Consider the following 25,038-nt stretch of genomic DNA (forward strand, 5'->3'; position numbering starts at 1 on the left):
ACTCTGATTTTGGCAGTTGCTACCTATGTGATGCCAAGGAATTTACATATTTCTGTGCCTCAGTTCGCTCAACTGTAAAATGGAGAAATTAGTAGCACGAACTGATCACGCTGTGGTGAGAATTGAGGAGAAAAGAGATGTAAAGAGCTTAAGAGTGTTTCCGGGACATAGTATGCTTAATGCTTGCATTTTATTATCACCCTATGAACTGAGTATATGATTATTATATTTCTTCTCTGTCAGATTTCATTTCCAGAAACTGTACTTTGAAAAACCAGAGGAAATTATCCCTAAAGTCACTTCCCTCCTTCCCTTTTCTGCCTTGTAATTACCCAAATAAATCTTAAGAGAAGAAAATAAGGAGAGAAAAACAAACTACCTCTTCTGAAAGTTAATGCTTCTAAGTTTAGAATCAACCATGAAGGTTTTAAAGGCCCTGGACTTCCAGAACAATGATTGTGTTGGGCGGTGTCCTGACGTTTTAGATCTTTGTCTGTCTAGGGTGAGGGGCATTTTGTTGTCTTACTGTCCACGGGGCAAATCACAGACATCTTTGCTCCTAGCCCCTGACTGAAGTGCTGTTTTATATTTAGCATTCTAATAGACTTTTTTTTTTTTCTGTTCACTGTTAGACTCCAATTTAGGATTAAACTTTTAATTAGCCCTCCTCCTATTATTTTGGGCAGTTTATAGAAAAGCATATAGACTTATAAGCCATTAAAGTTACTTTCCACCTTCTACTTGTAATACAGTAAACATATAATGTGCTGTGTGTAAAATTGACATAAGGCGTGTGGGAAGCACGTGAGTTTATTTTTTCCCCAACATTTTTCTACCTTTTGCACTTTTGTAAATTTTTAAGATTTTCGACAGTGCGTGTGCCTTACATTTATAAGCAAAAAAGGCTATAAAATGAAAGCCTTATAAACTTTTTAGAGGAAAGAATTAGCAATTATCGGCCTTAGCGTTATATTTTCTGATCCTCCTCAGAGTGGTCGTAGCGATATGTTGAATTATATTGCCCCCCAATCACAAAGTGCTTTTCAGTGTTTACAAGCTATATTTAAGTGATGCCCCCAGTGAAATTCAGCTTCATTTAGGGCGATATTTTACAATAACTCTGTGCCAGAATGATGCAACAGGAATAGAAACATGAGAATTATACACTTTGCTCATGTACGACTCAAGGTATGTAAACACATATGGGCAGAAACGCAAATCTAGCATCAATTGAAGAGTTTTCCCTTAGAGAGCAGTTATTTTCATCTGTACACTCATTCTTCTCTCATACTTGATATGCAAGCACACACTATTTCCTGAGTGAATATGGATATACATCTGCTTCGAGGGGACATATGTGTGAAGGAGCTAAAGACAGCAGCTATGTGTACTCATATTTGGCAAGACATCTGGGTGGATTTATTTTACCTAATTTAACTGCAAAATTTATATGTTTCACTTGAATTTGTGAATATTTAAATCAATTGCAGGCTCTTGATTCTTCCCTGGCTTGGGATTTATTACGTTATGCACTGGTTTTCATAGTTATAATTGAAAATATAGGGGCAAGTCCTTGGGTATTTTAACTGTACACATTTCATTTGTTTATTAAGACCCCGGGCTTTAAAATAAAGCAAGGTTTTAAAATAAAGAGTACCACAGCATAGCTTCATTATATGACTCTGGAAGGAATGGGATTGTGCCTAGTGTGAAGGTGAGCATGATACCACGTGCTCACGTGCTCACACGCACACTCTTTAAATTTTGATTATTATATTTTTGAGAGAGAGAGAGAGAGAGAGAGAGAGAGAGAGTGAGTGCACAAGCAGGGGAGGGGCAGACACAGAATCTGAAGTGGGCTCCAGGCTTCGAACTGTTCGCACGGAGGCTGATGCGGGGCTCGAACTCAAGAACCGTGAGATCATGACCTGAGCCGAAGTCAGACGCTTAACTGACTGAGCCACCCAGCCGCCCCACTGCTGCACACGCTTAAGTCTTTATGTTTCAAGTTAGTCAAGACAGAACCGTGCTGACTACATGCCAGGCAGCGTGGCTGTTGCTGGGGGTACAGGGATGCATGAGATGTTAGTGATGTCTAGGAGCTCACAGCACAGGAGTCAAACAGATAAATAAGTGCAGCCCAATCTGGCAGGTTCTATAATACATATTATAATAATGTCACCAAGGTGAGAGGAGACACTTATAAGTATAACCAAAAGGCCAAGGAGGGCAGACATATGTCACTAAAAACCTGTCCATGGAAGAGCCACTTTAGTGGTGTGACAAAGACAGTCATTTTATTTTACTGTATTTTACTTCAATTTTCCTTATTCCATTCTATTCCCTTTTATTCCATTCCATTCCATTCCATTCCTTTATGTATGTACGTATGTATGTGTGTATGTGTATGTGTGTGTGTGTGTATGTATGTATACATGTAAATTCTAATGCTAAAGCAGCACATAGGGAGAGATGGCATATACATAATGCCTTCTGGTGTATGATGTATATATACACCATAATGATGGTGTAGAGCCTGCTTGGGATTCTTTCTCTCTCCTTCTCTCTCTGCCACAGCTTATACTTGCTCTCTCTCTCTCTCTCTCTCTCAACCAATAAATAAACTTAAATAAAGGTACCCCTATTTAACTTGAAACATCTATGAGATTTCTTTTAATGTTTTAAATATTTAAGTTATCTTAGGGTTGGCATTTCCTGAATTAATATTGCACACAATATCTCTATATTTTTCTCTAAGTATATTTTATTTATTTTCATTTTGTATTTTAACAAGAAAAAGATCAATTATAAGTACCAGGTGTAGGAATGTTTTTGGGTAAGAACTATTTATTTAGGCTTATCTCTCCCTATTATTCCGTCTGGAGAAAGTTCACAGTTTGTAGCTATTTCTTCCCATCTGAAAATGAGAAGAGGAGAAGGAAGGCCATAATCAGAAAAGGTGTATTTTCAGAATGGGAGACCAGATTTCTTAAACTTGACAGAAGTATTAAAACTAAAAGGTTGATAGGCATTATACCATTTAATCTTCACGAAGTTGATTTGAAATAAAGGCTAAAATACAAATTCAAGGTCATAGAGCCAATAAATAGGAGAGGGAAGAATCCCAGATCTTGCTGGAAACCAAATAGAGTCTGCTAAGCCTTTAAAGAAGAATAATGAACAATATTTTAGGAAATATAAAGTATTCTCCTTTTCCCTGTCTTGTATACCTCGCCTTAAGAAAGGTATGTAATACCTTGCCTCCTCATGCTCTGAGCAAAGAAAATCCAGAAATCATGGCCCACAGGGAGGAAATTTTATGATCCCGGTTCTCCAAGACTGCCCTCATTTCAAATATCAGCTGTAAAATTGGGAGTCCCAGGATAAACCCTTGCTTTCGATCAGCTGAACATGAATTTGAGAGTCCCCCCAAACCTCCCTCAGCTTTGACAGTTCACTAGAAAGACTCACAGAACTCAGTGAAAACCTGATATTTACATTTACACTTTATTACGGTGAAAGGATACGAACTAAATTCAGCCGAGGGAAGAGACGTCCAGGGCAGGACCCAGAAGGGGTCTGAACTTGGAGCTTCCAGTCGATCTCTCTCTGTGATCTCTCCCTGTGGGGTCATGCAATTTTTTACCTCTTTCTATTCTTGAAGGGTTACAGTATGCAACCAGAGCCTTTTGGTGTCGATAAAGTTTTAACCGGTTCTGCCTTCTTGGCTGACCTTCACCTTGCAGCCTCTCCCAAAAGTTTGGGCTAGTACCTTTAGACCCTAAAATCCTCCATCATAAATTTACATTGTTAAGACTGTCTGGCAGCCAAAGTTCTGGTAAAACAAACACATTCCTATCTGGCAGGACTTCCATCCAGGATGTGGAGATCACCTCCCAGCAATCAAGGGCCATCATGCATCTCTATACTAGGTCCCATGAATTTAACCTAAAAAAGCCCTAATATTTATAATACCTTTTTAAAAATTAATTAATTACATATTTATTATTTGAGAGAGAGAGAGAGAGAGAGAGCGTGCGCCAGCAGGAGAGAGGGTAGAGAAAGAGAGAGAATCTCAAGCAGGCTCATGATCAGCACCGAGCCCAACATGGGGCTTGATCCCACAACCCTGGGATCATGACCTGAGCTGAAATCAAGAGTCAGATGGTGAACCAACTGAGCCATGCCCTACAATTCCTTTTTATAATTAACTTCAATTTTAATTCCTTGAACAAAAAACCCAGTGAACTGTAAACTACAACAACAAAAGTATCCTCTAGCAGCACTAGAATTTTCTGGGCATTTTATTCCTCATCTGTGTAAAGTGATTCTCATCTACAAAATACTAGAGCTCTCACTTTATCTGTAAGGGTGAGAGTGGGGGCTAGATGGAAAGAGTGGTACAATTTTTAAACCTAGTATTTACCAATTTCTTTTTTTCAGCACAAAGCACAATATAGCTTCTTGTAATCTACATTGTATTACTGGGTATTTATATTACTTCCTAAAGACCTAGACTGATGTTCTTCTCAGGAAATAGAAGTTGAGTACTTGATGAATTTGAGTAATTTCCCCATAATGGTGTATCCAATAAACATGTATTAGCTAAAATAGCCATTCTTAAAATGCAAGATGCAGTCAGAATGTGAAAGCATTGTGTCTAGGGCTCTGTGGTGAGTTAAACATATGCATGCTTTATGAAAAGCCCACGAGATAGACAACTCCATCTTAAATTTAAACAGAATTCCATCTAAGGAATATGCTGATCTTTTTTTAATGGATGTAGATACCACTTTTTAGACATGACCAAAAACAACATTAACATTTAAACAAAAAAAGGTCTAAATTAGAAGAATTATTAGAGCACTGTATAGGGCAGAGCAGGAAGTAGTTTACTGATTGCCAGCTTCAGGCAACTTAACGTGAAGCGTTGTAGCAAACGGGTCTCCTCAGAACAGTAGAATTTTACCCCCTACCTCCCCCCCAACACACACCTTAGCAAATAATCCAAATATTTATTTCAAACAAAGATAGCACCTCTCCAAGAAATGAATTCTGGAAAACAGATTTTTTTCCCCATATTATCTACCTCCCATTTCTAAATTTGACACGTGCTTTGGGTCACATTTGCACATCATTTCTTTGAGCACGGATTCCAGTTACCCATATCCTCATCCCCATCAGTGCAGGCTCAACTACTCTATTCCTGTGATTTTGATAGTACTTGGGTTTTCACTTCTAATTCTCTGCTATCTCAGTGTTGTCCATCGAGTCATATCTATTTTATGGAATCAGGTTCTGTGCTCTGCTTTGAACTCTGAGAGACAGGTGCTGTCTCTTAACTTTTTCCACTGGCTCCAGCATCAATCACAGTGTTTGGTATGGAGTCTGAACACAGTAAGTGACTGATGAATCCGTGAGAAAGGGAGATAACCAGTACTTCCAAATAAGTTCTTATTAGGGATGCAGATGTGTTGTTCAGATGGAATTCTCTTGTTCTTCAGTCAGCTGAATGAAAGCTGTCAAATAATAATTTGTAAAAATATGATGCCTGCATCCTCCACCAGGGGCGCCTGGGTGGCTCAGTCCATTAAGTATTCAACTTCAGCTAAGGTCATAAATTCACAGCTCATGAGTTCAGGCTCCACGTCGGGCTCTGTGCTGACAGCTCAGAGCCTGGAACCTGCTTTCCGATTCTGCGTAGCCCTCTCTCTCTTCCCCTCCCCCACTCACACTATGTCTCTCTCTCAAAAATAAACGTTAAAAATTTTTAAAGAAAATATGCTTAGGAGCTGAGGGAATATAGCCAAACTTTTTTTTCAGAGAAACTGAAAAGATAGATGATTAATGAGATTCTTAGATTTACTGGTTAATATCAGAAGTCTGAAGCAGGACTCTAATTGTAAGCTTTAGTTTTTGACAAGCCCCCAAGTTCCTGTGCTGCTGATTGAGGAGGAATTAATGCCCTAGATAACAGATGGCAAAGCTAATGTTTTAGCAACCGAAAGTTTGGAAACATCACTTGTACTTTACCCAAACAGAAATACACTTCTTGTACACAGGGAATAGACTTCCCAAGGGCGAGTGGTTAGGGCCAGCATTCCATCTCAAAATGCTATTTGAGTCTGTTCAAGTACTCATAAAATTCCAGGTCAAACCCATGAATTTGATTCCACATATCATGGAAAAAAATAATTTTGGCCTGAGTTCTTGTTTGGAACAGGTTTCCTGAAATAAATGGATCTCAGTATGATTACCAGAGAACATCTGATTTAAAATATTATTGCAGTATTAGGTGGGCCTGTTGGGATAAATTAGCTGTTAAATGTACAGTGTGGTGGTAATGAGTTCTTCACTAGGGCACAGCCATTTAAAAGTTCAATGAATTATCCCAGTTTCAAGTTAGCATTAAACTTTTTCTTTTTTTCTGCCTTCTCCTCCTTCTCCTTCTTTCCTATCCAAATTTAGCAAAAAGGTCTAAATGCTTCTTAAGTGGGTCCCTCATGATGTGACATCAAATAACAGAGTTTATTTCATGATCATTTTATTCAGAAATATATCAGTACAACAACTATGTACTAGTAATATGTGGAAAGGGCTCATGATCAAATGAGAAGAGATATTCTTGCCCCATGATACAGATATCCTACTCCTATCACATATCTACTCATGCCAGCCAGTGAAAAACTCTCCCACCATGCTGGGGCTACACTGCTTAGGCAGTACACTAATAAATCTTTTGGAGAGAAAGCTTAGGTTCTGAGGATATGGCATAATTATAGTCAGGATTTTGAACTGCTCTGCATTAGAACAGAAAAAGATATAGGGGGTGGGAGAGCAACAGAAGGGAAAATCAACCACTGTACGAGTGCTAGATCTCCAGTTGAAGGATTCGATTGGCATTGTGGGAACAGTCATGTGTAACATAAAATGATAAATTGCTAGTGAGGCAGTTGGGGAATTGAAGTAAAAGGATTGAATATTATTTTAGAATAAAGTGGAATAGGGCAACAGCAATAAGGTAAGTTGGTCCCAGCATTGAATTAATAGATACGAGTACCAACTTAGAGCCATGAGTGAGGATGAGAAGATTGTATATTCCCAAACTTAGAGATATGCTGGTGATGGCATTAGAATTGCTAGAATCCATGAAATATGTAGGGTGTGTATACACCGTTTTCCATCTTTTGTCTGCCTGTCATCTGTCTATCTATCTATCTATCTATCTATCTATCATCTATCGCCATAATCTTGTTGGATATCCCTAGCACATAATTGATTGAAAATACTTATGGAGTGGATGTTGTGTTAGGCATTTTTTCCCAAGCATTGTCCATACATCAACTTAGTCTCATAAGACTATGAGACTTGTCTATTATTATTCTTATCCAACATGTCAGGAGACTGAGGCAAGGGCACTAAAAAACTAGCCTAAAGTCATATGATGAGTAAGTTATGGAACAGGGATTTGGATCCAAAGTTGGGGATCATAACTATTCTACTCTGATATGAGCAGTGTCCTATTGTAGACATCCAAGGCAAAATCATGGAGTTCATTATAAAGTAGTCTGTAAACTATTCAGTTGAATTTAATAGACATTTTATTAAGTTTTTTTGTTTAACTTTTATTTATTTTGAGAGAGAGAGAACGAGCAATGTGCAGGGGTGGGGCAGAGAGAGAGAGGGAGAGAGAGAATCCCAGGTAGGACCCACAGTGTCAGCATGGAGCCTGACGTGGGGCTCCATCCTGTGGATCTCATGTGAGATCATGACCTGAGCCTAAATCAACAGTCAGACGCTTAACCAACTGAACCACCCAAATGCCTCTTACTAGACGTTTTAAAGGGAGTTTATATACGAGGTTCCCAATGTTTATTTACACCCTACAATATCCATTCCTTCAAGGGTCTGTATGGTACAGGAGAAATAGTATATTACTTATCTGTTGGGAAAGTGATTTCCTGAGAGTCACAGTTTCTTTTGTACAAATCCTAGTTCCACCTCTTATTAGCTTTGTGACCTTGAAAACATAACATAAACTCCATTATTTCGTAATGTACTTAATGCAATGTATAAAGCAGGGCCATTAATGCATACTTCATAGAGTTATTATAAGGATTAAAATAATATATATGTCAAACTTTTAGAGCCGTGTCTGCTACCAAGAAAACCATCAAAAACATTACTGATTTTTATACTGAAGTGATTATAAAATGGTAGGAATGTAAGCAGGAGAGGTGAGAATAGAAGCGTGGAAATTTTCACCTGTTTATCCTTTCAAATGGTGCAGGAGCAACTAGACGAGTTGCCAAAAGGTTTTTTGTTGGTTAGAACAAATGAAAAAAAAAAATTGGTGTTCTGATCCTGAGAAACTTTTAAAATGTATCTTATATTTTTTAATAACACTAAAAGGAAAATAAAGAAAGTAAGCAACTCTAATAGAGCAAATATTTGTCAGGACAAATGGGTATATGAATTTTGAGGCATAGGGTTTGTCAAACATTTAAAAAAAATGTATTTACAATTGTAAAATGTCTAATCCAGCCAGATTTCCTAGGATAAAAAAGGAAGCCTTATTGTCAAGGTAATAACAACCTAGCATCACTTACCAAACATTTATATGTGTCTTGCACTGTTTAAGTGATGTAGGTTAAAATACTGAGGCAGACGTACACATAAGTGTATATACGTACCAAATTTATGAAATAAAATTTAATTTAAACTCAAAAGTCCTACAAAATAGAGTGAATATTAGAAAATATGTACTCTAACTAGTAGATTTCTATTCAACAATTGCAAATTAACTTAAGCCTTAGATTATGGATTTGGTTTTGTGATGAATGGCTCTCAAGTTTTCCCTTCAGAGCATATGAAGTTATTTTTGTCCCATCAACATAATTATTTCAACTGTTTTGTAAAAAAATTAGTCAATCAACTATTTTTCCTTTGTTCTGTCACAAACATTTCTTAGTTCTTTCCCTTAAGAATTGAATAAGTTGACAAATTGTTTAGGAAAATCGATTAAAGACATCCCCTAAGAATAAGTGTATGGTAAATCCCATATTCAATTTAGTGTAAATTCATTTGCTGGGAATTCTTAATTCTAAACATAGTGCCAGATTTACATATTGTTTTAATGATTTATGACAAAAGTCTACTTATTAGTGAATTTACAGAAACTTTATGCAAACTTATAGAACTCAAATGCAAAAGCACATAACTATATATTTTTTCTAAGGATGAATTTTGTTCCTTAAAGAGCAAGAGCCTTTTTGAAGCCTGTGGTTTATTTTTCTGTGTGTGTGTGTGTGTGTGTGTGTGTGTGTGTGTGTGTGAAACCTCCGAAAGTATTGCCGGGTTACATATGGAATGACAAACCCTGTAGGACTGTTTGCGCACCCTGTGATTTCATATTAACTCCTTGCTGTTTTGTTTAACGAGTTAATTTTCCACCGTGGTTTGATGTCTAGAATCCATTGCAGATTTCCGTAACATATTTCGCATGACACTGTAGCATGTTTATATTTATTATTTTCCCATTTATTAAAGTTTTTTTCTTCATCAATTATTTTTTTTCCTGGATTTTCTTAATTTTACAAATAGTTGTTTAGGAAAGTTCTGTGATAAAGAATACTGTGTGACGATCTAATGGGTAAGTAAGCAATTTAGGATTGAGACCTTTAATTCTAGATGATAAGAGCCAAATTGACACAAGACATTCATGCATAGTGACCAAATAGCTATTAAGGAAATAATATTTCTATTTTTTAAGTTTATTTATTTATTTTGAGAAACAGAGCAAGCATGTGAACAGGGAAGGAAGGGGCAGAGAGAGAGAGAGAGAGAGAGAGAGAGAGAGAGAAAGAATCCAAAGCAGGCTCTGCACTGTCAGCAAAGAAACCAACACGGGCTAATGAGATCATGACCTGTGCCAAAATCAAGAGTCAGATAATTAATTAACTGAGCCACCCAAGAGTCTCCGTTTTCACTGTTTAATGGGTGATTCTACCCCAATAAAATTTCCACTTTTTGGTAGGTTATTCATTTATTTTTTTTTTAAAGTTTTTTTTAAATGTTTATTTCTAAGCAAGAGAGAGAGACAGAGAGACAGACAGACAGAGTGCGAGCTGGGGAGGGGCAGAGAGAGGAGACACAGAATATGAAGCAGGCTCCAGGCTCTGAACTGTCAGCACAGAGCCCGACTCAGGGCTCGAACTTGTGAAATCATGACCTGAGCTGAAGTCGGTCGCTCAACTGACTGAGCCACCCAGGCACCCCAGTATAGCAAGAATTTTAGTTTAGAATTGCCAGGAACTGCTCTATTGTATGGTCCCCCTTCCATATGGTATGCCTTATGTTCTCGTGACGTGAGGTAACTCACCTATGCCAAGTTGCACTGGCCAGAAATCCTATGTATAATCATACCTGAGTGCAAGGAAACTAGAAAATGCAGACTGTATTCCAGTGTGGCTATTGAGCAATGAAAAGCAAAAAGGATCAAGTTTCTACGATGATCACAGACCTACCAGTCTCAGACTCTGCCATAAGCTCAATCATCTGACTTTCAGTTGTCCCCTGAAAAAATTGTAGCTTAAACTTTATCAGTATTTTACTCCAATGGTGATCAGTCAACACTGCATGGATTTCCACTTTTTGATGGTGATTCATTTTTCATGTACCTCTTTTCTATTCAGTGAAGGTGGTCTGTACATTAAGTCTTTGAACTTCTTGAGAATGCATTATGACCTAATATAAGATTAGTTTTCATAAACAGTTCCTTTATATAAGAGAAAAAAATGTATTCTTTAATTATGTGATACAGAAATGCACATTAGGTCAAGATTGTTAATGGGCATGCAGTAAAATCTCTATCATTTTTCTTGTTTGATTACACAATGAACAACAGAGAATAAAATCTTCTGTTAAGTCAAGGATGGCTCAATATCTCCCTATAACTTCATCAATTTTTGTGGTACATCTTTTGGGCTGTTTGTTATGCACGTACACCCTTAAAATTTCTGTATATTTCTGCCCAGTTTTACATACTTCCTTGAGCCAAATATAGCTCTTTAAATTAAAGAACTATTTGTCTTCTGGGTATTTGCCTGAATTATCATTTCCCATTGTTTTTCTTTCCTACATTTCATGAGGATGGAGCTGCATTTAGGAATCTGCTGTGTTTTCTCCTGTTTCCTTTCTCCCTGTCACCACTAGGGCCTGGCCGAGGCTGACCAGCTTAAAATTTCTACCCCCCACCTTTTCATATTTGAGTACCCCCCCTCTTCGTGTTTTGGACTCAGTTCAAGCTGCCTCTTGCTGGTGCCAAAGATTTCCACCCTCTCCTCTTTTGGCCAAGAGTCCAAGCCCCTTTTCTGAGCACAGGTGAGTGGCCAGAGTAGCAGTGAGACAGGTTGTCCATCAGTTTCCAGTTTTGCCTGTTCCATTTTGTGTTGTGAGGATTTCCTGAGATTTCTTGTGAATTGGTTTTACAAACAGATTTATCCCAAGTTTCTAAGTCTCTTTAAATTTTCACTTCCAAGATGTCTGGTCCTTTTTCATGTCATAAACAGGGAATCTCTTTGGATTTTTCAGTGCTTTTACTTTTCTTTGATAATAGCAAACTATATGCTACATTTAGAACAATGACTCCTACAGGGGCGCCTGGGTGGCTCAGTTGGTTAAGCTTCCAACTCTTGGTTTTGGCTCAGGTCATGATCTCATGGTTCGTGTGTTCAAACACCACATCAGGCTCTCTGCTGGGCAGTGTGGAGCCTGCTTGGGATTTTCTCTCTCTCTCCTCTCTCTGCTCTACCCCCTCCCAAATAAATACATAAAATAAACTTTAAAGAAAAAGAATAATTACTGCTACATGTATGATACATAATTTTGTTTTATGTCAGTCTAAATATGTCTGGTCTGTGTCCTTAGTAAATTCAGAAATAATCCTAGCATAGGTTTTGACATAGAATGGCATCACATTTAATCTATATAACTCCAGCTGTATACCCATGGCCTCTACCACATATTGGGCCATCCTTTCTCTGTGCTTCAGTCACAGTGGCCAGAAAATTGTCACACTTCCTTCCACCACAGTGACTTTGCACATCCCATACAGCAAAATTGTCACACTTCCTTCCACCACAGTGACTTTGCACATCCCATACAGCAAAATTGTCACACTTCCTTCCACCACAGTGACTTTGCACATCCCATACAGCTGTACCCTTTGCCTAGAAATGATTTCCCCTCCATGGCACACATTTCTCCAACCTCATTGTGGCCGATACTTTTTCAGTAGAAACTTCTCTGACCTCCCTTACATTATCAAATCACAACTACAATATCTCAGCACAATTGGAGAGATCTCAGAGCAGCTGTTAATTCATGTCCATATGTGTGTATGTCTGTGTGCATTTGTTTATTTTGAATGAGTGTTGTTGAAGGCATGCCCTGTGTGTAAGAGCAACGTGTATCTCCCTTACTCACTACAGTGCTAGTATTCAGTGAATTGTAAATAAGGATTAGTTTTGTAAGTGAAATTCTGTGTGAATCTACTTGAATGGCAAAGTGAGAGAATAGGCCTTGATAATATTTTCATTTTGAATGAACAGCATATTCGAAGATTGCTCTCTCAATGTGTTTGTTTCCAAGAGACTAGCTGTTAACACATATAACATCGCTACCTCAGTACAATTTTACACCAACCTCCCAGTCATTGAATTGAGAGTGGATTGGCCTTATTGTATCAGTGTTATGGAACCAACTAATAATTCAGGAAAGACTAGATTATTTTCCCAATAACTACAGTTTCCCTGAACTAGCATAAGTTGTTTTGAGACTGTTTGTTTTAGTGTGCCATGCTTTTGTGATCAAAAGATAATCCCCCAAATAAACTTTTAACTAATTTTAGCCTGGAAGAAACCAAGATCTACCATGAAATATGTGACAGCAAAGGATATAAAACTAGAGCAAATGTTTGAGTTTTTCATTTGAAAATGGATGGGTGCATTAAATTTCAGATTTGAGCCTAGAGTAGATAAATACTGCACCTGTCCTCATGGAGAAATCAACTCTTTTTGATGAAATTTTCAAAAAAAATATTAGTTTCCTCACAAAACTAGTATTTTTGGAAGAGTCGCTTAATGCCATGGTGTTTTTTGTTGATGGTGTTTGATTGTTTCTATTACCAAGAATCACACTGATGGTACAAAGACTTAAATACACCATTTCTTCAATGTCTAGAATATAGATGGGAGATGGTATACAAAAATGACTGAAAATGACTTTGGAGGACATGGCAAATGTGGAAATAAAGGTATAGTCATAGTCGCAAGTTAACTATCATTTCAGTAGAGATGTTTTCTTTCCTATTAGTATTGCACAGTGAAATTTCAGAAGAAGAATTTAAAAGAGTTTAATTTGCACAAATAATCACATTAGCACAAAGAATATTAGCCATAAGTCTGTATGTTCAACATGAAAATGGCCCTGCAGAGTTTTAATTGAAGGGATTTATGCATTTTTGGTAGACTTAATGTTGTGTCTTCTTCAGCGATTCCATGTAATATGGGTGGGGTGTGATTAGGTTGTAATCAGGCCAGTTCATACTGGTGTGCCTCGAGTAAGGTTCCAGAAGTATGACAGGTGTGGATGGGATATTATGGAAGAAAAATGTTGCAGTGGCAGGAAAGACAGACTGCCCGTGGACACTTAGATCTAGGAGATACTTCTGAAATGAGCCTGTCATGTTTTTGCTTAAATTCATTTTGTTTTGCAGACACTAATGGGATATTAAATGGGATTTTTTTTTCCCTTTCAGAATAGTGGTGAAAAACACTATTCACCAAGGATATAATGAGACCACATATCATAAAGAAATTAAAACCTTGGTTTCTCTGGTTTGATGCCTATGAACAGCATTTAAAATGCCAATAACTTTTGGCTCAATAATTCAAATAGTGGAACTTGAATGTGATGAAAATTTATATGCAGAGATGCTCATTGTAGCAATGTTATTAGTAGCAATATATTCAAAACAAGTGTTTATCCACGGATGAAGGACTAACTAAACTATGATGCATTAAAATAGTTGAACCTTATATACTTTCTAATTGAGATATATAACATTCTTACAATGCATGAAAGAACTTACATTAAGTGAAAAGCTGAAATATTACATGGAACTGTGAATACAAAACTGAAGAAAATAAATCATAGAAAAAATGAATAAGGTGTAAAAATATTATATTGTTTACAGAAGTACCATTTATTATATATGATTTGCTTCCATTCCTTGAACTTTTTAGTTCGTGTATATTTTCTGTAATGACTCTATTACCCTTATAATATAGAATATAAATTATAAATTGTTAAAATCAGAGTAGATATTTTAAATACTAAAGCTGAAAATATAAATATGCATGTTCTTTTTATTGAAGGTAGTCAAGGGAATAATTATAAGTTAAATCCATTTTATTATTAATAGAAACATTTAAAAATGCTCTATGTATACATACTTTAAAAGACATAAAGTATGTAGAAATTAAATGGGATGGACATCTGTATCTGCCAGCAAAAACCTACTAATTTAGTTAATGCTTTAGAACTAAGCAGCAAGAGCTAACTGTACTTTATCTCAAAAGAAGTTTCTTTTAGCCAAAGTGCGTTTAAAGCTTTGAGATACCAGTTCTGCAGCAGACATTTCCCAGCTATCTGAAGCCTCTCCAAAATTAAATGACATAAATAACACGTGTCATATCAGGTTTATGACAATTATTCAAGGAAAAATGCAAGTAAACCATAATATGTGGGAATACCTTTCCATTTACCTTATTATAGCATTTTGATAGAGGATACCATTAGGATAGGAAAAAGATGATGCAGAAGAAGTTTTCATAATTTTTTAGTCTTATTAACAAACACATAAAAGTAATGATTAAATACCAAACAATGTGGTGATGTTTACTTTTTCCGTTTTATTATGTCTTTATCCCTCTGTGCATATTAAAAAGGAAAAAAGTAATTATCATCTCTCTTGGTGGCATACATCGCCGTATTTTTTCAGCTGTGACATTTATTGAATTTAAGGAGTGCTATTTTTCCCTTCCCCAAATACTTTAATATTGAAAGTTTTAATAATTCCCATTTTGAGGAACAGCTGGGTGGCTCTCTCTGTGGAGTGTCCTGCTTCGGCTCAGGTCATGATCTCGTGGTTTGTGAGTTTGAGCCCCACAAACTTGCTGCTGTCAGCACAGACCACTTCGGATTCCGTGTCTCCCTCTTCCTCTGTCCCCTCCCACGCTCATGTGTGCTTGCTCTCTCTCTCTCTCTCTCTCTCTCTCTCAAAAATATATAAAAATTAAAAAAAAATAATTCCTATTTTGAGTTACACAAAAAGAGAAATATATATGTGTGTTAGTGTGTATGTGTGTGTGTGTACCAGTACCAGTAATTTAAAAAAAAAATTAACATTTATTGATATGAGAGAGAGAGAGAGGCAGAGCATAAGCAGGAGAGGGGCAAAGAGAGAGGGAGACACAGAATCCAAAGGAGGCTCCAGGCTCCAAGCTGTCAGCACAGAGCCTGACGCAGGCTCGAACTCATGAACTGTGAGATCATGACCCGAGCCAAAGTCGGACGCTTAACCCACTGAGCCACCCAGATGCCCCAGTAATTTTTTTTTAATGTAAACTTTTTTCCCCTTCAGAAAGATTGCTTTGAATTTGTGTTGTGAAATGGAAGCTAGAGAGTTTATATTGCTATCAATTTCTTGTAGAATCTGACGCTGAGAGCTAAATGACATGATTTTGGATTTGTTATAGAAAAGCGGTGTATTTTACTGACCTTGTTAATATCCTTGCTGCTCAACAATTCATTAACATTGTAGCCCTGAACAGGTATTTTTAAATTTTATGCATCTCAGTTCCTTCTGTACTTTGGATAAATATAAATATAAATTACTACCTCAGAGAACTGATGTAAAGGAGACGTGTGTGTGTGTGTGTGTGTGTGTGTGTGTGTATACACACAGACACAGTTATGTGTGTGTGTGTGTATATATATGTAATTATATGTATATATGTGTGTGTATACAGACACAATTATATATATACTATAATATATAATATATACTATATATGGTATATATATATATACTATAATATATAATGTGTATGTAATACATATAATATATGGCAGATCCATACAGTATACAAAGAAGAGTAATAATTGATTCAATTATATTTTTTGTATAAATCAAAGAGAAAGCCCATAACCTATCTTTATTTCTGACATTATATTGTTCATACATGGTATAAACAAAATGAAATTTTAAGAACCCAACCTGCACTATGTGAGGCAAAAGAAAACTGTGGTGAATGCATCAGAAAATTCAGCTCTCCAAAAGTTGAAAGTCACAGTATATATCACTTATATTATAATGTGGTTTCAACATCTACCTCAAAATATTTGGATTTGTAATACTCTGAAGAAACATAAAGGGTGTTGACCACCTTATCATTAGTGATAAAATACAATAAATACCTTGTTCCAGAATACTGAATATATTGTAGTCTCTCCCCATGAGTTTCGGTAATACTGAATTTCCTATTATATTATAAACATTCTAACTTTTTTGGTAATCTACCATATGTACCAATATTGTACAAAATCCAGCCTTAAAGTTAAGGTTTACACCTTTCCAGTTTCTTACCTGTGAATTTCTTGCTGGACCTTTGGAACTTCAGCAGCATAACCCTAATAATGTGTGTGATTTCCCTAGGGAGTATTTCAAAATAGATCTGCCTTAGCTGGAAACACTTTTGATTGCAAATAACAGAAAGTACCTTGAACTAGATTAAGCAAATGGATTTTATTACAAGTGGACAGGGTTATGTTACAGTCTTCAGAGGCTGTAGCACTCTGTAGCTAGGTATTAACTCTCCTCGTTTCTTAGCATATCACTGTTAGCATTGTCTCTTAGAACCTGTCTTTCTAATGCTTATACCACCTTTCCATATACATAGGGGAAGAAGACCACAGAGTTTCCAAGTTTAGAATTCCTCAGTTGCAACACTATTGGAATCTAATTGTGAGAAATACTGTCAAAATTCCAGTGGAAAATGTTTAAATCAAAAAATTAAAACCCCCATCAGTGATGTGGAGAGCAAATGGCATAAGGAAAACAATTTTTAGGGGTGCCTGGATGGCTCAGATGGTTGAGCGTCCAACTCTTGATTTTGACTCAGGTCGTGATCTCAACAGTTTGTGAGTTTGAACCCCACATCAGGCTCTGTACTGACAGTGTGGAGCCTGCTTGGGATTCTCACTCCCTCTCTATGTGCCCCTCCCCCACTCGCTCGTGTGTGTGTGTGTGTGTGTGTGTGTGTGTGTGTGTGCGCGCGCGCGCGCGCGCGCGCGCGCGCTCTCTCTCTCAAAATAAATACACTAAAAAAAAAAATTAAAAAAAAAACATTTCAGAATTTACTAGATCCCTCTTTTTGGTGAGAGGACAGTTTTCAAGGAAAGGAGGTTGTATCATGCTGAACAGCCACTCCAGTATATTTATGCTGTATTAACCTTAACTATTTGTCCATGAGTATTAATAAAAACAGCATATATACATATTGCACTGATTTTATTTTCCTTGTGAAGAACCACTACAAAGACAAGACATTTAGGATAGAAAACCAGTTCCAACTTTTCTTATAAAAATTACCCTTATTAAAATATCATTGTCTTTTCTATGATTCTCAGTCCTATCATTTCTCTCTCTATCTATCTATATCTCTATATCTCTATATCTATACCTATATCATATATATCTGTATCTATACAGATATATCTATATCTTTTTCTGTATTTTGACTCAGTGAGGTACAGTGAGAATACCAAATTAACCCTGTAAAGGCGGGGAGTATAAAGATGAAGCTTAAAGGATGCTGAGGATACTTAAAATTTTTTTTGCCACAGTTTTCTTAGGTCTGACTATCATTTAGGGGATAGCACTTTTTATTCAGCATTGTGTTTCACAACTACAGGGGTTTGATTTAACTTTTCACTTAGACACTCATTCTGTGAAAAATTAATTTTACTCTTTTAGGAGAAAAAATGTACTAAGTATTGTAAACTATCATTTTAAAATAGTTTTCTATTAACAAGGAGTCAAAAAATTCTGGTGAAGGACTGTTATCACAGTATAATGTCATACAGACACTGTAAGATGTTACAAATCAAATCAAATTCAGAGTACAAATCAAATTCAGAGAAAAGGGAAATCGTGAAAGGCTATAATGCTTAGAAAGGGAGGGGTGACCTTTCAAGCTGGGAGTTTGGATAGATAAGGATAATGTGGTATCCAAGTTGGGGAAAAGATTATCTGAAGACACACACAAAAAGCCCAGTGTGTATTCCTTTGAAGCAGATCCCTTTGACTCTAACACAGGTGCTTAGATACAAACTGAGGAAAGAAAAGCTGGAAATGTTAGTAAGCATTAGAGTGTGTGTAGGTATGTGGTTTTAAATGGCAAAGATGTGGGAAGTTATCCTGTAAGAAATGGAAAGCCACTGAAAATTTGGGAGCAAGGGAGTGAAATCATAGGAGAGACACAGTAAAATTCATCTTTGTTCTTTGGCAAGTTGGGTTGAATCAGGGAAGGGGAAATGAGAAGAAACACTGTTGCAGAAAATTGGTTTATACATTTAACAAAGTTGTTTATTATTACTGCAATAGAGATGATAAGATTTTAGGTAAAAGATGGTGAAGTTTAGAGCACTATTGGATATTATTATGTTAAGGGACCAGAAGTTCTTAACCCAACCTGGGTGAGGTTCAGATTGCCCCAAGAATTTCCACAAGGAATATACACAGCAGAAAAATTAGAAGAGGAAAGTTTGCTTTTTACTGTTGTCAAGCTTGCGTCCTGATCTTCGGGATAAAGAACTTGATACGTTGGGCTGGGAAATAGGACCAAATCAGAGGAAAAAGAAAAATGTTTTCTTACTCCATAGCCCATCCTCATATATGGAAAGGTATCACATTCCCACCAGGTCTACAAAAAAGTCTAAAAAGGTCTGTGAGAGAGAGATTGATTCTGAGAGAGGGAGAATTCTTAGGCCATTGCACCCTTTAGTTCTCTTGAATGTAAAGGAAAGAAAAATCAGCAGAAAAGTCGGTGGTGAGCAGTAGAACTTGACCATATTAAGGCAGGAATTATGATTTGGGCCATGGAAAATTGTCTGAATTCGCTTCGAATCAGTTCCTAGGAATGCATGGATGCAAGAGATGTTCCTAAATACCTCTCTTGTCATCGTCTGTGGGTACAGGCCTATGCTGGGTAAAAGATAGGATTAGTAACACTCAAGATAACCTTGAGAAGTTGGTGTGTGCTGTGCACTGGTCTAATGATGGCTCATTCAGTTGTTATTGTTACCATTAGTTGCATGGGAAAATTGAGGAACTCAACAGTTAAAGAACTTTCCATAGGTCACAGAGGTAGTGGAAGAGGCAGAATTCAAGGGCAGGCCTTCTAGCCCCACAATGCTCACTTAACCATGATGTTTTATTACATAACCAAGGAAGAACTGGGGGAAAACACACCCCAAAACAAACTCTAAATCATCTAAGCAAAACTGAGTCAAACATGAGCTTCCACGGTCAAATGACTATCAAAGAAATTAATTATTCACACATACCTACATTCATGATGCTTATTATATGCCAGGCAGTTGTCTTTAAACTGAAGATAATACAGTGATTTAGACAAGGCAATTCTTTATTCTGAAAGTGTTTATTCCCTAAGGGAGAAGTCCAAAAGTAAATAAGTTAACAAAGTTATTTCAGAGTGTTAAGTACTATGAATAAAATGAGAATTTTGTTGATTTATCTGAAAGTATTTGTGGATCACCAGTTATGTTTTCAATGCACCTGGACAGTGGTAATACAACAGTGAACAAATAACCACAAAATCTAGCCCTCGAGTAGCTTAAAGTGTTGTGTGAGGAGGTCCACAGGGAACGTGTAATAAATGTTACATGAGACATCAGTAATAAAATGTCAAAAAATAAAACAGGGAGATTTTAGGACAGATGGGAATGCAGTGAACGATTGATATTTTAAATGGCATTGCCCATCAAGCCTGCACTAAAAACATAACATTTGCCTGGTAACCTGGAACATTTGGAGCATTTTACGAATTTGTAGGAGTGATGTTATAGAGAGTACTGGAAACAGATACTGTTTTAGGTTGGGTAGTGAAGGGAAAACTTTTCAGAAGATAATGTTTGAACTGAAATTGAAGTGAAGACTCCTGGTAAGATCTGCGAGTAAAGTTTCTTCCCAGATGGATAAAGAACTAGCAAAAATAGGCAAGGCTTTGAGACATGACTGATACTAAGAATCTAGAGAAAATCTAGAGTGGTTGGATTTTACATAGGTAGGATGAATGTAGTTTTAGTTGAGGTCAGAGAGAGAGGCAAAGTCAGCTTTACGTAGGATTCTCCCACGATACTGTAAAAATCGATTTTATTTTTGGACAACGAGAAGTCATTGTCAGTGTTAAGCTGGGGGTTACAATCTGATTTGGTTTTGTTTTTAAAAACTCTGTTGCCTTAGAATAAGGATAAGATGGTGGTGCTTAAGACGAAGACTGTAGTTTTCAAGACTGTGGGTTTGGAGAGCATTAGGATAACTCAGGTTATGTTTGGAGATAGTGGTCTTAATCACTCGTGGTTAATCACTAGTGGTCACTAGCGATATTATCACTATTAATTATAAATCAAGGAGGTTATCACTAATAAGACACACTGGGGGAGACCTTAGGGAAAAAGTTTAGATATATTGTATATGACCACTTTGAGATGATACAAATGGCTGTGTCAACTGGGAAGTTGGTTATGGGAGTCAGGAGCCTTTAGAGGTCTGGTTGGAGAAATGTATCTAGAAGTTTTGGTCATATGGATAGAATTAAATCCATGGGATCTAATCAGGTCAACTATAGAAAGAGTGGTTACAGGAAAAGTTAATAGGTTAATGACTAAACCCTAAAACAAATGATAAAAGGGAAGAAAGAAACAGTATTCCAAGGAAAGATTCTTCAATTTGAGCTGTTTCTCCCCCTTAAGTAGAAACAAGAAAATGCAAAAAGAGAAATGTCCTGAGAATATTTTACAAATTTCTTTTCCTTAAAAAGTGTTTCCAGCTGGAGCATCAGGGAGGCTCAGTCAGCTAAGATCCAAGTCTTGATTTCGGCTCAGGCCATGATCTCACAGTTTATGAGATTGAGACCCACGTCTGACTCTGTGCTGACAGTGTGGAGCCTGATTCAGATTCTCTCTCTGCCCCACCCCAGCTCTCTCTCTCATGCACACACACTCTCTCTTTCAAAATAGACAACCCTAAAAAACAGAAAAGTATTTTCAGCTATAATATAAATACAGCTTTAAATGGCTCACAGTTAATGGCAGGCTCTATTCAAATGTAGGCTTACTAGATTCAATAGGTCAATGACATCATCAACCGTCTACCTTATTTTTATGTCTTTGCTTGTTACTACCAATATTGGCTTTATCCTTAGGGTAGTAAAAAGAAGATGGTTTGTCTGACAATAGCTGTAGTCATTCTATATGTGATATCCAGATTCGATAATACTCAGGGAGAGAAAGCCCTTCTCTTTTGGTTTCCACTTAAGAGATAAGAAATTTGCCAGAAGTTACTCGACCTATTTCACTATGCATTTCATAAGTCAGAGTTAATAACATAAACACGTTGGAACTAATCCCTGGCAGTAGGTAAGGTAATACACTGAAAACAAGTCCTATTTTAGGTGGGACCGCAGTCAGCCACCCTGAATACATTCTCATGTACAGGGGAGGATTCCTAAACAAAATCAGAGTTCTTTTTTTTTTTCTTTTTTTTTTTAAGTAGGTCTATGCCTAACGTGGGGCTTGAACTCATGACCCAGAGTTTAAGAAATGCATGCTCTACCAACTGAGCCACCCAGGCGCCCTCAAAATCAGAGTTCTAACAGGAAATAAGAGTGTGGGAAAGGATGCTGAGTAGGCAACTGGTGGCATTCAATGCAAACTACCAGTCTACTGATGTTTGAAGGACAAGAAAAAAAGAAACATGTTAATAGGGGAAGAGCCACGAGGACATCAGATAGAAAGTTTTAATTTGTCAGCATGCAATTAGCACTCCCAGATAAAAGCATATACCGATATCTGACGGTCTTCTAGTTCATATAGATGCATGAGATTAGCATAATACAATGACAATAGACACTAATATGATTCACCCTATTCTCCCTACTTTGACTTTTATTTAAAGCTCATTGGGCAATCTTCTGGTTGTGATGTGGCTTTTCACATGAATATATCTATAGAAAGGGAATATTCTTTCCAAAACAACAGTATTTGTATCTCTTATAATACCTTCTGTTTTCTTCTACCTGTATTGATACTTGTGAGTTTGAATGCATGTTTTAACCCTCCTGTGATTGATGATATTTGTATTATTTTGGCAAAAGAGTTTTGCCCCCCTTCTCGGGACCAGATCTTAGGCCCTGAACCAAATGGTCCCTGCAGGTCTTCCTGAGGTACCACTGTCCTCCTGTTTGGTTGAGTTTTCTTTCTGGTTTTTTTTTTTTTTTCTTAATGCTGTAATTCACATGTACTTTAGAGATTTTGTATGGCAAAGCTTTTTCAATATTTTAATACATCAGTAAATCTTAGATTAGGACCCATGGGGAACCCTTTCACACTAAATTCTGCTTTCTAGTGAATTGTATTAACATAGATTTATTCGTATCACATCTAAATAATTGTTCTAAGCTGAACCCTCTGTGACAAAGATAAGCACAAATCGAAAGATATATTTTCAATTATTAAATCACTAATGAGTAGTAGAATCTGGAAGATAAATACAAGTGGGCGATTTTAGAACTGTTTTGTTACAGGAAAAAAAAAAACACTGGATGTATAAATAGGTCTAAATCGTCTTCTTTTAATGCTCTTTTAGCTTTTGATGCACAGGAGAAGAAATATGTAAGTGCTTACAGCCTTTTATTTCTTTCTTGTTCGCATCACTGCTTTAGAGGCAATACACCACATTATTTTTCAGATCAGTACACTCATGCATTCTCTTCACAGCATACACAACTTACTTTCCGTCTTAATGAGAAAGGCATATCAAACACCAAGAAATACAGGTGTCACAGCTACAATGACCTGACAGTCTTGGGTCATTATTTCTTTTTTCTCAACTGTTTTATCTGCACTTTTTATATTCTCAAAATAGAGAGGAGCTATATCTAATATAAATGGATAAAACCCCTCTTCCTTTTTCCACCATAAAGCTTGTATACCAAAATTATTTGTTAGAATTGTCTAATTCTCTCTCCCCCTCTCTCTCTGTCTGTCTCTGTCTCTCTGTCTCTCTGTCTCTCTCTCTCTCTCTCTCACACACACACACACACACACACACACACACACACACACTATACATCTATATATCTGGGGATTGCATCCAACTAGATATTATGCTTTTCAGTAACACTTCATCGGTGAGAATGGCAATGATTAGAACTTCTGTGATTGACATGCTTGGATTCATCCATGCTTTTAGTCATCCATGAAAAAGGCATGCTTATGATTGTTCATATGAATATCACAATTATCTTCAGGCTCTAGTGAGCTGCCATGAATAAGAGAGCCTAGAATTACATAAGTCAGTAAACCTCTGTTTTCCTGGTAAAATGCCTTCATTTATGTGGACATTAAGTACGTGTGACCTATGTGATAGTTTCCAAAATAGAAATTGAGTTCGACTGTATTAGTCTGCTCCCCTGCCATAACAAAATGCCACAGACTGTGTGGCCTCAACAACAGAAATTCATTTTCTCACAGTTCTGGAGCCTAGAAGTCCAAGATCAAGGTGCCATCTAGATTAACTTCTGCTGAGACCTCTCCTCCTGGCTTGTAAATGGTGGCTTCTCTCTTTGTGCTCACATGGCCTCTTCCTCTTTGTATATGGACATCAGTCCTATTGGATTAGAGTCTCACCTTTATGACATAATTATCTCCTTAAAGACCTTGTCTCCGATTACATTCACATTGAAGATTAGTGCTTCAGCATATGAATTTGGGCAGTGGGGGCATAATTCAGTCCTTAATACCAATGTTTTGCCAAAGCAATTGGGACCTGTTTAAAAGTGAGTAGTTGAATAGATGGAAACGTGCTCCTCAGGATATGCTTCCTCTTACATAAAGCAGTATCTAGCTCTGAACTTAACCTGCAATATCTCTGCATCAAAGCCCTTTACACTGTCACCCGGAATCCTCTCTTCTCTGTAATTTAGTATAATTTGCTTTAAGTGTTCCATGTGAAAAAACACAAAAAGTCTACAGCAGTACGATGTGTCATCAAATGACAGTTTTTAGAATAGCACCCTAAAAAAATTCCCTGGCTGAACTGCCACGTAGCTCTAACTCTGGGCTCAATATCAGTAGTCCAGGTCTAATGGAAAGTGGTTTCTAAAATACTTCAATCTGTTATAAGATGGGAATTATTATCTTAATACTGTTTTTCTTGAAAGTTACATACTCCGTTTGAGTGCCAGAAAGTCTGGGGTTCTGATATAGACTTTCTGGTAGTTTCTTTCAACAGCAGTGGAATTCCTGGCATCTCAACCTTGTAATACTATGGAGAATATTGCAGAAAACACTGCATGCATAACTATTTTAAAAACACTAGCATGAGTTACTGATGCCATGGAAATGTGAACTGAAAGATTTATTGGGGTGACAGAAAGGACAAGAGGAGAAATCATTCTAGCAGATACAAGGCTACACCTTAAAAAGAAGCTTATTTTCTTTTAAGGAACATATTGTTATTAAGTTTCCTGTGGTTATGTGAGTAGAAAATATGTAGTGATCTGTATTGTGATGAATGTAAAAATAAAAATGAAGATGTTGAAAAAATATATATCAGCCTATGAAAAGGACTGAATAAGAAAAACATGTATGAACACAAAATAAATGTAA

Source organism: Panthera uncia (assembly GCF_023721935.1).
Source record: "Panthera uncia isolate 11264 chromosome A1 unlocalized genomic scaffold, Puncia_PCG_1.0 HiC_scaffold_17, whole genome shotgun sequence".
Classification (NCBI taxonomy): domain Eukaryota; kingdom Metazoa; phylum Chordata; class Mammalia; order Carnivora; family Felidae; genus Panthera; species Panthera uncia.